Source organism: Prionailurus viverrinus, chromosome A2 (genome assembly GCF_022837055.1).
Source record: "Prionailurus viverrinus isolate Anna chromosome A2, UM_Priviv_1.0, whole genome shotgun sequence".
Classification (NCBI taxonomy): Eukaryota; Metazoa; Chordata; class Mammalia; order Carnivora; family Felidae; genus Prionailurus; species Prionailurus viverrinus.
The window spans coordinates 105,205,912-105,218,103 of NC_062562.1; the positions used below are offsets into that span (position 1 = coordinate 105,205,912).

Sequence of the window (12,192 nt, forward strand, 5' to 3'; positions counted from 1 at the left end):
GTGCTCAACTGACTGAGCCACCCAGGCACCCCATAAGCTTAACACTATTTTGAATATCATTTGAAACTTTAGCTGTCACAATTTTATGATTATTCAAGTACATCAACTCTTGTAGTTCACACTTTAATATACAATATACATATGGGTATCTTAATTAGATACATCATAAGCATTAGAAATATAAATCTATTTATATATTACAGAATACACTCTAAGTAGATGTCTCATATTTACTTGTCAGTAAAGTATTTGTATTCAAACTGTTATCTCTCTACTCCTACTTGAATTAGAGGGATGCTGGGTTCTAAATTGTAATGTATACATATGAAGATGATGTTATGAATGCCAATGACTATGGGCATATGCACTTTGAGTGGTTTTCCTGGAAGTGGGTGGCCTTGTGTTGATTCTTAGTTGAACTCTTGCCCATTCTCAATAACCAATAATGCATGTTTACAAGACATGGGCAGCCTGTCGCCATGATACAGCCATCTGTTCCACTGGGAGAATGCACTGATAATTCTGTCTTGTCATTCAGGTGCTATATTTAACTATGGTAATTAACCATACCAAGAGGCAGGTCCGTTTTAATGTAACAACTCACATTCAATCTTCTTAATTCTACTGGCATGTGCATGAAAATTGCATTCCTAGGAGACAATTAGAGCTCAAAGCATCAAAGTCAATTTGTCTGAGCTGAGAGGTCTGGGAAGAAGAATCATCTGAGAATAGTGGTAAAAGAGCCCTGTGAGTCAGCTCTGTTTTTCTTCTAACAACACAGAAGACCAAAACCCAATTTTTACTCAAATGGCAGGTATGGGGCATTTATGATACATTAGGTACAACACTAACAACAGAGCAAAACTTCCTCTGTAATGAGTAAGTTTTCATTCTTGCATTTATGAGTTCATTCACAAAAGTCAGGCAAACTCATGACCAAATCATGACTTCTAATGCCTCTCTTTACAAACTTCTCTGTAATTTACTCTTAGATACAATTCTTATCTTTCTTGAGATTGTTTTCATATTAACACGTATATGTTACCCTCTATGTAATACTGAGTTCATGTTTCATGTACAGGCAGAGGGATTAAAAATTCCTTTTAACCTTTTGTAGAGAATTTGACCATCAGTTAACGGCCTTTTTCAGTTGTCCTGGTAATCTGAATAAAGCTGGCAAGTCAGCTATGTTACTAGATTGTATTATTTATGATAAAATAACCCCTTTGGATAAATCCCATCTGCACTGGAGAAACTACAAATACCTGATAGACAGCCACCATTTTGAGCTTCCCTGAATGTGGCAACTCTAGGGAGAGGGCTTGTGTTTTTATAGCAACCTTGCAGGCTATGAGAATGGGGTTGCTTCATGAGATCTCAGCTTCTGCGGATCATGAGACTTTTAAGCCAGAACAGCTGCTGGGCTTGTCTGGTGTAGAACTTTTCCTCCATGTGAGCTGCGCTTTACAGATTTCTAGGAAAATTTCCTCATTTGGAATGTCTGATCTACAATCATGTCAAGTTCCTATTCTATATCCTTCACAAAAACAGACCTGATGCCAAATGTGGCCTATGGTATAGTCTTGTGAGTCTTATATACGCGCAGCCTAAGTTTAACACTTCATTTGATACTCCCAACAATCCTTTTATGTGGGTACCGTTCTTGTTTTCATTTTATAAGGAAAAAGTTTCCAAAAGATTAGGAAACACCTTCAAGATCATATATCTAGCAATTAGTAGATTAAATTTTGAGCTTGGATTTTTAAAAATCAGAGCCCATTTTATTAACCATTTTTTCCTACTTCTCACATTTTAAACTGTAAATCTCAGTTAGGACAAATTCTTTAGCTGGGGCCAATGCCAAAGTTACTGGCTTACTGTGAATCAACTAGTATCACTGTTTCACTGCCCCAAGATTTGTACCATTCGTTCACTTTGTAAATGTGCTACTTGTCCTAAGGAGAAATTAGTGATTATGAAAAAGCCACAACAAATACATTTCCCTGATAAGTGTTAATTTTCAGAACAGGTCCAACATGTAAGAAATTAGTAGCATAAACAAAAAAAAGTTTTAAGTTCTTTTATGTTAATATGTGACAATATATTACCTATCTATCAATCTATTATCTTTCCTGTAATTTTCCAATACCCCAAACAATTATTTCAACAAACATGTATTCAGTAACTCTACTTAATACTGGGCTTTGGATATACAATCTCAAGATTAGAATAATTAAGTTGCAAGCATATAATTCTACTTGGAGAGGCACAGAAGGCTATCTGAAGTAGCAGGTTACTATGGTGAATTTTAAACAATGTATTAGAATTTGTCAGATTGAAATAAAGACAATTTATGGAGATGTGAAATAAAAGAGCCATTTGTTGGTTGGTTGGTGGGGAAAATACAGATTTTTTTTCCTTGGCCTCAGTGTAAGGAGTTTGTGTTACACAGAGGTTATAAGAGTGGAATGGAAGCCTAGACCAGATCAAGGGCAGTTATGTAGACCAGAAAAGTAATTACTGGGCGAAAGCATCACTGAAAGATTTGCAGGAAAAATGACATAGTATTTGCATTTTATATAAATTTCGATGGTGATGTAGAGGGTGAAATATTAGGACACAAGATAAGAGGCAGGAAGACTATGATAATGATGATGATGTCATTGACATAATATAATGCATATATCAATAAATAGAAACATATATTGAGTGCTTACTATGTGCCAGACATTGCCCAGCCTAACAGGGGTGATCATGAACATGAGATTAATCTTCACTGAATGTCTACTATGAGCTATGTCCTGTGTTTAACTTTGCCTAAAATATCTAATGTAATCCTCAAAACCACTCTATAAGGTAAAGCATTTTTTTGTTTATTTGTTTAAGATAAGGAAATGAAATCTAAATGTCTCCTCTAGGTCTAGAAAATAACCGAATTGGGATTCCATCTAAATCTTTCTGCTAATGAGGTTTAGGAAGGGCACAATAAAGATAATGGCAAAAGAAATTGAAAGGAGCTACCAAGTGTAAGAAAAGAGGAGTTAGAAATCATGCAACCTGATGGATAATTGAAAGGGTTAAAAGAGAAGGAGTCATTAAATAACTTGGAAGTTTCTAACTTTGATGATTTGGTGAGCAGCATTGTGTTTCTTTGAAATGGAGAACATGGAATGAGAAGTAAGTTTCTGGCAGTTTATAAATGAGTTTAACATTAATGTCTTGATTTGATCTGCAGATTTCCAGGACATATCCAAGAGGCAGAAATGTTCAGTAGGCAGATTCAGAATTAAAGTTCAGGGTTTGGTTGAAAGTTCTGGATGGTCTGTATACTTTTAATAATCATGAGGGTATAAGAGATGAAAGCCAAGGCAATAGGAGTATATGAGGGGTCTCACATGGGGGCTCATTTTAGACCTTTGTAAGCACACTTTGTGATTGTTAGTGAGACCAAATAGGGTAGGTAACAAATGATCCATGGTTACTAATCATGCAGCTACTATCTTGTACCATTCTCTCCTTTATTCTGGCCATGTAAAGAGTTGACTCTAAGTACTCAGGAGAACTATACACCTTGGTTCATTATAGTTTTCATGACAACATGCTCCTCTGGGAAAGTCAAAGGCATGGGCTATGCTTCTGCAAGGATGGCCTGGTAAAGTAATGATGGTCACTGTGACAGTTTCCTTTTCATTTACATTCAGGATAGCCCAGATGGCCAGGACTTAATGGAACAAAAGCTTGGCTTTGAGATAGAAGCAGATGTTATTTAGTATACCCTGTACCAGATAGAAAGTAATCAGATAAATATTGAAAAAATGAAAAAGTGGAGAGAATTCAATACTTGTCTTTAAAGAGACTTCATTAAGAGGACAGAGCACAGATATTTCTGATAGTTACTTCAAACTCTGATTATCCACATCTTTAATATCTTTAATTTCATGTCAAGGTTAAAACTGATAAGTTATAAATTTCTTTTTAATTTTATAAAGATAGTGCATGAGCAAGGGAGGAAAAGAGAGGGAGAGAGAGAGTCTTAAGCAGACTTCATGCTTAGCATGGAGCCTGACGTGGGGCTTGACCCCATGACCTTGGAATCATGACCTGAGCCAAAACCAAGAGTCAAATTCTCAACCGAATGAGCCACCCAGGCACCACTATAAATTTCATTTTTGATAATTCAAGCTATTCAAGTTACACAAAAATAGAATTCAAAAGAATTTCAAATCTTTTTTTTCCTAAAATTATTTCTGAAGGCTATTTAATAATCATAGCATCTGTGAAAATATACCTTCTTTCTGAAGGTATATTCATCTCCTAAAATACCACTATCTTTTTTTAGCTTTGTTTGGAAACTTCCCAAGACCCTCATTTTCTCAGAATCAAATCCCAACTTTCCTTGCTGGTAACCAAAGCTCTCCATAATCTGTCACCACTTCCACTGCCCTCCCGTGGATTGTCAGTTAGCCAGAATGAACTTTTGGTCCTGCTCCCTGAGAGCCTACAGCTCTGTCCACTGTCCTCAATGAATCCAGACAGAAGTAGCCCAGTTCTTCTACTACTTTCATCTACACTATTTGCCATTCAGAATCCCATCTCCCATCTTCTTTGCTGCTCTGATGTAAACTCACTCAAAGTCTAGACAGTCTTCAAATGCGGCTTGAAGCCCCTCTGCCCCAAACAGTGCCATGTGAAAATTGTTCCTTCTCATGGGAAGCAGATGAAATTATAGACTGAAAATATGACACAAACTGTGAGCAAGAGATATATTTCCCTTAAAAATAAGTAGGCTGAATATCTACATTGAGGTGGCAAAAAAGTGGCATCTTGTAAAACCCATTTGTAGCCTCTTTGCTTAAATTCCTCTTTTAATCCCTTTCTCTCTTGATAGATAGATAAAAACGAACAAAGAAACAGCCTTTTTCCCTTTTCATTTCTACTAGGGCCAAAAAGAAAATTTAAAAACCAGAAAAAAAAAAGAAAAAAAAAGTTATGGTTGGGTATTACTGTGGCTCATTGTTTCCAATCCAGGGAAAGTAATAAAGTGATCAGAATAGCTTTTCATCATCTTGTGGCAGCCTAACATCTGTAGTCTGGAGCCCTGGAGATGGAAATTGTTCCTGAAAGCTTGGCATACTCTAGTGTATTGCTACTCAAAGTTAGGTCTGTGGACAAACCACTGTAATTAACTGGAAGCTCGTTAGACATGCAGAATCTCAGATCTCCACGCTGCTCTATAGAATCAGAACCAGTATATTAATGACATTCCCAGCTGATCTATAACTACACTAAAGTTTGAGAACACTGGTCTTGAGCTTACTCTCCCAGCTACTCCAAAAATTTAAGTCATTTCATATTTATAGTTGACAAGTAAATCTTTATCAGTATAGCCTTACTTCTTACATAACAGAAACTGAATAGATCACACAATGAGACGCATTACCAGATATTAGATGGTTTATAAAAATAATTGGATAGGCTGGAGGAGAAGGCATCTAAGCCAACTTCCCAGTACACCTTCCAGCCCTCAGAATCACACTGCCATTTCTCTAATTCATAAAGCTGCTTTTGTGGCTATGAGAAGCCACTTTTCTGGCAAAAAATTCCCTGTGAAATGAGTATTTCTGTCTCTTCCCAAGGATCTCAGTTCAGATTCCAAGCCCAGCTCTAGCACATTATTAGGGTCTAAATCACATCCAGGCTGCAAGCAACTTCGAAAAATATGATTTAGTTTTCTGCCTTTGTAGGACAGAAAAGTCCTACAAGAGCAGTGCTATTCAAAACAAGGTCCACAGATGAGGGTGAGCATTTGTTAGGGTATGCGATAATCTAAGCACAAGAGATAAAAAGTAAGCACCCAGGCAATTCTGCAGCAATTTGAAGTTTGCAACACCCAAGCACATGATCTGTGGATGTAATTTGATGAAAAGGGTATAGGCCAGTTTTGTTAATGTAGAATTCTGTGGTGAGCCATATGCTAAACATGTACAAGAGAACTGTGTTATTTGATCAGTAGGAAAATCAAACACAAACAAACATGAAAACCAGAAGCCAACATCTGATCCTTTTCTGTAGACAGCTTGAGGAGCACCACATTGGAGGAGTGGGATGATTGATGAGCCAGCCCAAACAGCTCATCTGATTGATGAGTTTAGCTCATCCTGAACTCAGTTCAATTCCTACTCCCTCACCAGGCATATAGAAAGTGATGAACTCACAGGACTTTTCAGAAACATAAATCATTTTGGCACTTAAGAACATATTATTTGTAAATAAGATTCATAGCAATATACCTTTTTTAGTTTTAGAATTCGTCTATAAGCAATTATAATATTCTCCTTGAATTAACACATTTTCTTCCTGTAAAGATACAAACACATTAAATAGCAACTATTCGTGTCATAGGAGAATTTTCTATATAAAGGATATTACCCTAAATCTTCTAGTAATATTAACAAGCATCCCCAAATTTGGAAATATGAACAAATTACAATTTGGTGTTCAGAGTAGTTTAAGGTATCACTTTATTTGTATAAAGGAAAATATATGTGTAAGCTTTATACTCTGTTCTAACAGCATAGGCATGAATTTAATTTGATTAGGTATTTTTTTTTCCAAGAATGAAAGTGGCTGTCCCAATGCTGGCCAGCAAAATGTGAGGGTCATGGGACTTAAACCACATATAAAATATTACTGTAACTCTACTGACTATCTGAGAAAAAGAAAAAAGGACATGTTTTTCAAAGTTGATATGTTTCTCACATATACTAAGATAGCCATCAGCCCATTGACAGTCATGCCTTTAGTCCCATCTCTTATATTACATATAAACAGATTTAATTTTAAAATTATATTCAGATATTAGTATAAGAACATAATTCTCAGATATATTTTTTTCCTATTAATTTACTGTTTGCTTTTTCAGTGATAAAAATGAACAGACCAAGAGATTGCCCAGTTTTTCTGCCCAGTTTGCAGCAAGAGGGAAAATGATGTGGTGCTCATTATCAAAAGACCCAAGACATTCCTAAACTGCTACTTTCGAGTGACATGACCCATCAGGTAGAGATTACTCTGCTTCACAACTTCCCACATAGTGAAATTACATTTTCCTAAAAGACCTCTCAGGTCTCTTTCTTCAATAAAACTGAAGACTCAAGTTTTCATAGCCTAACCAATCTAAATTTATATTGGTTCGTGTTTTCAGAATGAACCTTTAAAAACGAGACTTCTCCTATCTTTAACTAAATTCAAGCTGCATTCTTTTTTTTTAAACACAAAATTAAATTTCCTTTAATTTACCACTTATTTATCAAGCTGAATGAACAGTTTACAAATTTTCCGAGCTAATTTCATTCTCTAAGTGTGTGCCCTTTCCTTTACAAAATTCAGCAAGTTAGAGGCAATAATTCTTATGGAAACAAAATGCATGCACAGTCAAACCACTTTCCTTATAAAGGCAGAGGTCTTTCCCCTTGCTTTGATGTTTGAAAATCTTTTGTTGAGCTGCTGGGGAATGTTGCCAAATGGTGTCACCTGCCAGCTGGAGTGATCATATGCTCCCTATTAAAGCTGAGGGCAACGCTGCTGGTCAGCAGCTGAATGTGAGGATATCAGCACAGCACGTATTTAGTAATGGGATAAACTGCTACAGCAATGAGGCCTCCCTGGAAGGGCCAGTACATACATTTTCTATCCTCTCACACAGCAAATGCTTTCATGCAGCTGCTTCCTTATCACCCATGCTGTTCCAGGTGGCAAACGACAGTGAAGCTTTGTGGCACAGTCCCAAAACCACCCCAAGTGAAAACTCTATATAGCTTTCTGAGCCAGGGTAAAAACCATCTACCAGACTTCTAAAATGGCATTACGTGGCACGATTAATTTTGGCAATTCTTCTCATCAAAGTCATTCTTTAACATTAAGAAATTTTTGCCTGTTTTTTAAAACTCAAACTAAACAAAAAGAGAAGGAAAACATAAACACAAGGCTATTTTAGGTATTATTTTGGGTTATGCACCCAATTTTGATGTGTGGAGTCAAGGGTTTCCCAGCACCAGTGAGCAATTGTTGGACACTAGCAGGGGTTTTAGAATTCAACTCACTGTGAACATTAACCACCTGGAGATAGCGTCAGATTCCAAAGGTTAAGGATTCAATCCTGCTTGATTGCCCCCTGCCCCCTGCAGATGGCAGTTCCAAGTTCAGGTTATCACCTGTGCCTCTAACCAACCAGCTATAGACAAGAGGTTCCTAAGATTCCCTTCTTGGGTTTGACAGACCGTAGAGAAACATTTGATTTCCTAGATTACCAGTTTATTATAAAAGGATACAACTCAGGAACAGATGGAAGAGTTGCAGAGGACAAGGCATGGAACAAAAGTGCAGAACTTCCATGCCCTCTCCAGGCCCAACATTCTTGTTCCACCCAGCACATCCAGAAGCTTTCCAAACAGCATTCTTTTCGGTTTTTATGGATGTCTCATTACGTAGGCACTCCCGATTAAATCACTGGCCATTGGTGACTGATTTAATGCCAAGTTCCTCTTCCCTCCTAGGAGGGTTGGGGTGGGACTGAAATTTCCAACGCTCTAATCACTGGGTTGCCTTCAATAAAGACTAGCCTGCATCTTTAGGTGATTTCCAAAACTCACCTCATTAACATAATAAAGGCATCTTTCTCACTGTCAACATTGATGAAATTCCAAGTGTTTTGGGATCTGTAGGCCAATAACTGTTGATGAAGACTAAATATATATCTTTCCTATATAAGAATTACCAAGTATCAACTCAAACATTGATTAACTGTTATAAGTTTTATGACAAATGGGAGAGAGAGAGAAATCAAGTCAAATATATCCAAGTTAAGGGACAGAAGTTAAAGGCAAGAAAGCTTTGGAGGCAGTGATTAATGACTGGAAAATTTTTCTATGTTGACTAAAACAGTGAATTCCATTAAGTTTCACCTAACCTGGCCAACTTTCCACTGCTTAATCTGGTGGTCCCAGTGATTACTGAAACTAGGATAGCACCTGATCATAAAATGTAATGAATAATTCATAAAAATGTAAGAAAATCAATGCAATTGTTCTAAAACAATGCCAACTTTTCCTGCTTTTGATCACTGAGTCTAGAATATTCCCCTGCTCTTTTCCTCTTTTCTCTGAACTTTTACCCTCTGAGATGAAAACCCATAACCTTAACTTCAAATAAAATAACTGTGGACAAGTTTCTATTTACTTCAAATACAAAAGCTCCCAAACTGAATTCAACATTTCCCCCTCAAACTGGCTTGCTGCATCTCTCTCCCATTCCCCCCGAGTCTTCATTGTCAGCTCCACCCATGCCAATTTAGCGACAAGTTATCAAAGATCCTTACAAAGAGCATCCTTCCCAATCATCTCTGGTCTCCATTTCCACTTCCATAGTCCTGAGCCATGTATTCTTTGTCTTGTGACAGAAGTAGGAGGAGCTGTTTGTGTAAACACTATCTTGCATTACCCTGTCAAAGTGACCTTCCTGACAAATTTTTATTTATCCAATTTGTCACCTGCTCAAGAACTCACAATGGCTGGCTTAGAGTTCATTTCATTCCGTTGGAACCCTTCCTTCTGACTTTCAAGGTCCTTCACACCATCCCTATCATCCTCTTGTTGATAGGGAAATGTGCCAAGCCAATTACATCTGTCCAGTTCTTTATAGCTCCCGGTTCTCTCTCATTTCTTTTGGCTATCTTAACCTTTCAAAGACCTAAACAAGCCCAGGATATTTTTAGTGAATACTGAATTTAACAGGGGTGAGTTTAAAATATTGAATTTATATTAGCAAATGAGAGGTCCAGAAGTGAGGAGACTTATGTTAATAATAATCTGTTTGATAAAGAGAGCTAGTTTCCAAGAAGAGTGGACCATCACGATTGAGAAAGAGGGTCAAGTGGTTCAGATCAAGTAACATTTAAATAAGGGCAGGAATTCTGCTTCACATAGAGAAGGGTTCTAAAATAGTATTGTTGTCCAACATGTAAAGAACTGCCTAAAAAGAGATGAGGTCTGGAAGAATGAAAGCGGGGTCTAGGCAAACATCCATTAGGATAGAGCCTCAGGGAGGGAGGCTTAAGGGACGTTAGTGAGAGGTACTACTGAACCTCACCCCCAGTTCATCCAGATATGCCTATTTAGTCTATGTTTTTTAATATTAGGGCCAATGTTAAGTTTTGCCTAATTAAATGTTCTAGTGCCATTTTTAGGGGGGAGGGGTGCCATTTTTTTTCTCCTTTTATCTAGTGGCAGAAAAAAAAAGAGAACTGGTGTAGACAGAGTGGAAAGACCTGCATACTTGTCCTTCTTTGTAACAAGATCTTGAACAAATGAGGGATTCTCTTCAAATCTCCAAATTAGAGTCAACAGCATCTGGCTTTTCTATTTTATAGCATAGCTCTAAGAATCATGTGAGTAACTGACATGAAAACTACTTGAAATTGGTTAATTCCTACAACTGTTAGGTATGAAGATAGATGATGGCAAAGATTAGACAAATAAACTTAAATATATGAATCTAACTTCCATATTAACTTTCTTCTCTGGAAGCTCCCTCAAGTCTCAACCTAAAACAGTTACTCCTGCTGACACACAAGGAGACATTTGATTATTTACTGTATCTTGTTCATCTCTAACTTCCGCATGTATGATACTATTTTCTCCTTTATTGAACCTTAGTCTTCCTCAAACATTGCAGCTTATTCATTTTTTTTTAATTTTGGGAAGAAACAGCGACATACACTCATTGATAAACTACATGATGTAGGTAGCCAAACAGGAAGAAATCATTGTCAATGCAGTAGGTGAAGTGATGAGTATTTTAAATGTAATAAATCTGGAGAAAATGCTTTAAATTGGAATATATAAAGAGTTCTTAAGAAACAGTACTTTAAAATATCCAATCCACTACTCAAAAACTCTTTAATACTTCTTTAAAAATACAAAGTCTGTGGGATGAAGAACACAGTTTTCTTAGTTCTTTCTACACTGAGAGAAATGGAAACACTAAATCATTTAAAAGAAGATAATTCTATTTGCCATTCCATAATGCATTCTCAAAGGCTTCAAAAGGCTCAGGGAAAAAAACCAAGACATTCAGAAATAGGATTTAAAAATCAACATCTTTGGATAAATTGCAATAAACAGGAAAAATGAAAAGTCATTACAAGTATATGGGAATTTCTGCTAGAGTATTTGTTCAAATTAATGGAAAAGTCCCTATTGTTGGCTTCATTTTTACCTCATTTTTTTTCACTATCTCAAAGTTATTTCTCTTTAATGGTAGAAATCTCTTTTGTTGAATTAAAGTTCAAGGAAGACGATGCTTGCTTATGAGAGAGAAGTTAAAAGGAAAAGGCAGATTCCTGGTTTAAATACCTATCTGACATGTTGTAAGACACAGAAGGGTTCAAGTTATAAATTAAAGTCTGATCTGGCTTCTTATAACCACAGTGAAAGAATCTCATGTTTCAACCTCAGTGTATATATTTGTCATAACTATGAGAATTTGGAAAGATATTTTTCAGTTAAAATGCACGGGTTTTTTATTGCAAGTCTATTTTAAGTATTAGGGAAGATCTAACTAAATCAACATTTAATGTGTAATAAAAGAAATGAATCCAATTTTTATTTTAGAGGAGGAAGGCAATGCATTAACTATATGCAGAAAATTTAAATATATAGATTTTCATTTTGGAAGGGAGGATTGACTACAATGTTATTTTATTTTGCTACATATTCTATGATAACTGATTAATAAGGCTATTCTTCAGAGTATATTAATTCTAATATTAATAGATAACTGTACTCAGGCAGACCTATTATATTACTTACAAAAATAATTGCTTTACATTAAATGTTTATAAGGTGGTAAATATTCATGATCAATTTCATTAATATTAATAACCATCATCATTGATTTAATGGTTTGCTAGGCATTACATCTCATTATTTGTTCAGAAAAGTTACTATGCATACTATATTCGTAATCAAATACAATAAATTTATAGATTTAATAATATTATAATTTACTGGGCTTTAAACTTCCTGAATCAAAGCAATATGTAAAAACACAGGAGGGTGTTGAAGGTGGCAGGTTAATCCAGGATGTACTGCTGTGACTGGTGACAAGTTTCATAAAAGTATCATAAAGCAGGGG

General features: G+C 36.2%; 1 protein-coding gene across 6 annotated transcripts in view; it reads right to left on the reverse strand.

Annotated features, from left to right (window-relative positions):
• Positions 1-12,192, reverse strand: part of THSD7A (thrombospondin type 1 domain containing 7A) — a 463,937-nt gene that overhangs the window by 244,716 nt on the left and 207,029 nt on the right. The gene's annotated exons all lie outside the window — the stretch shown is intronic.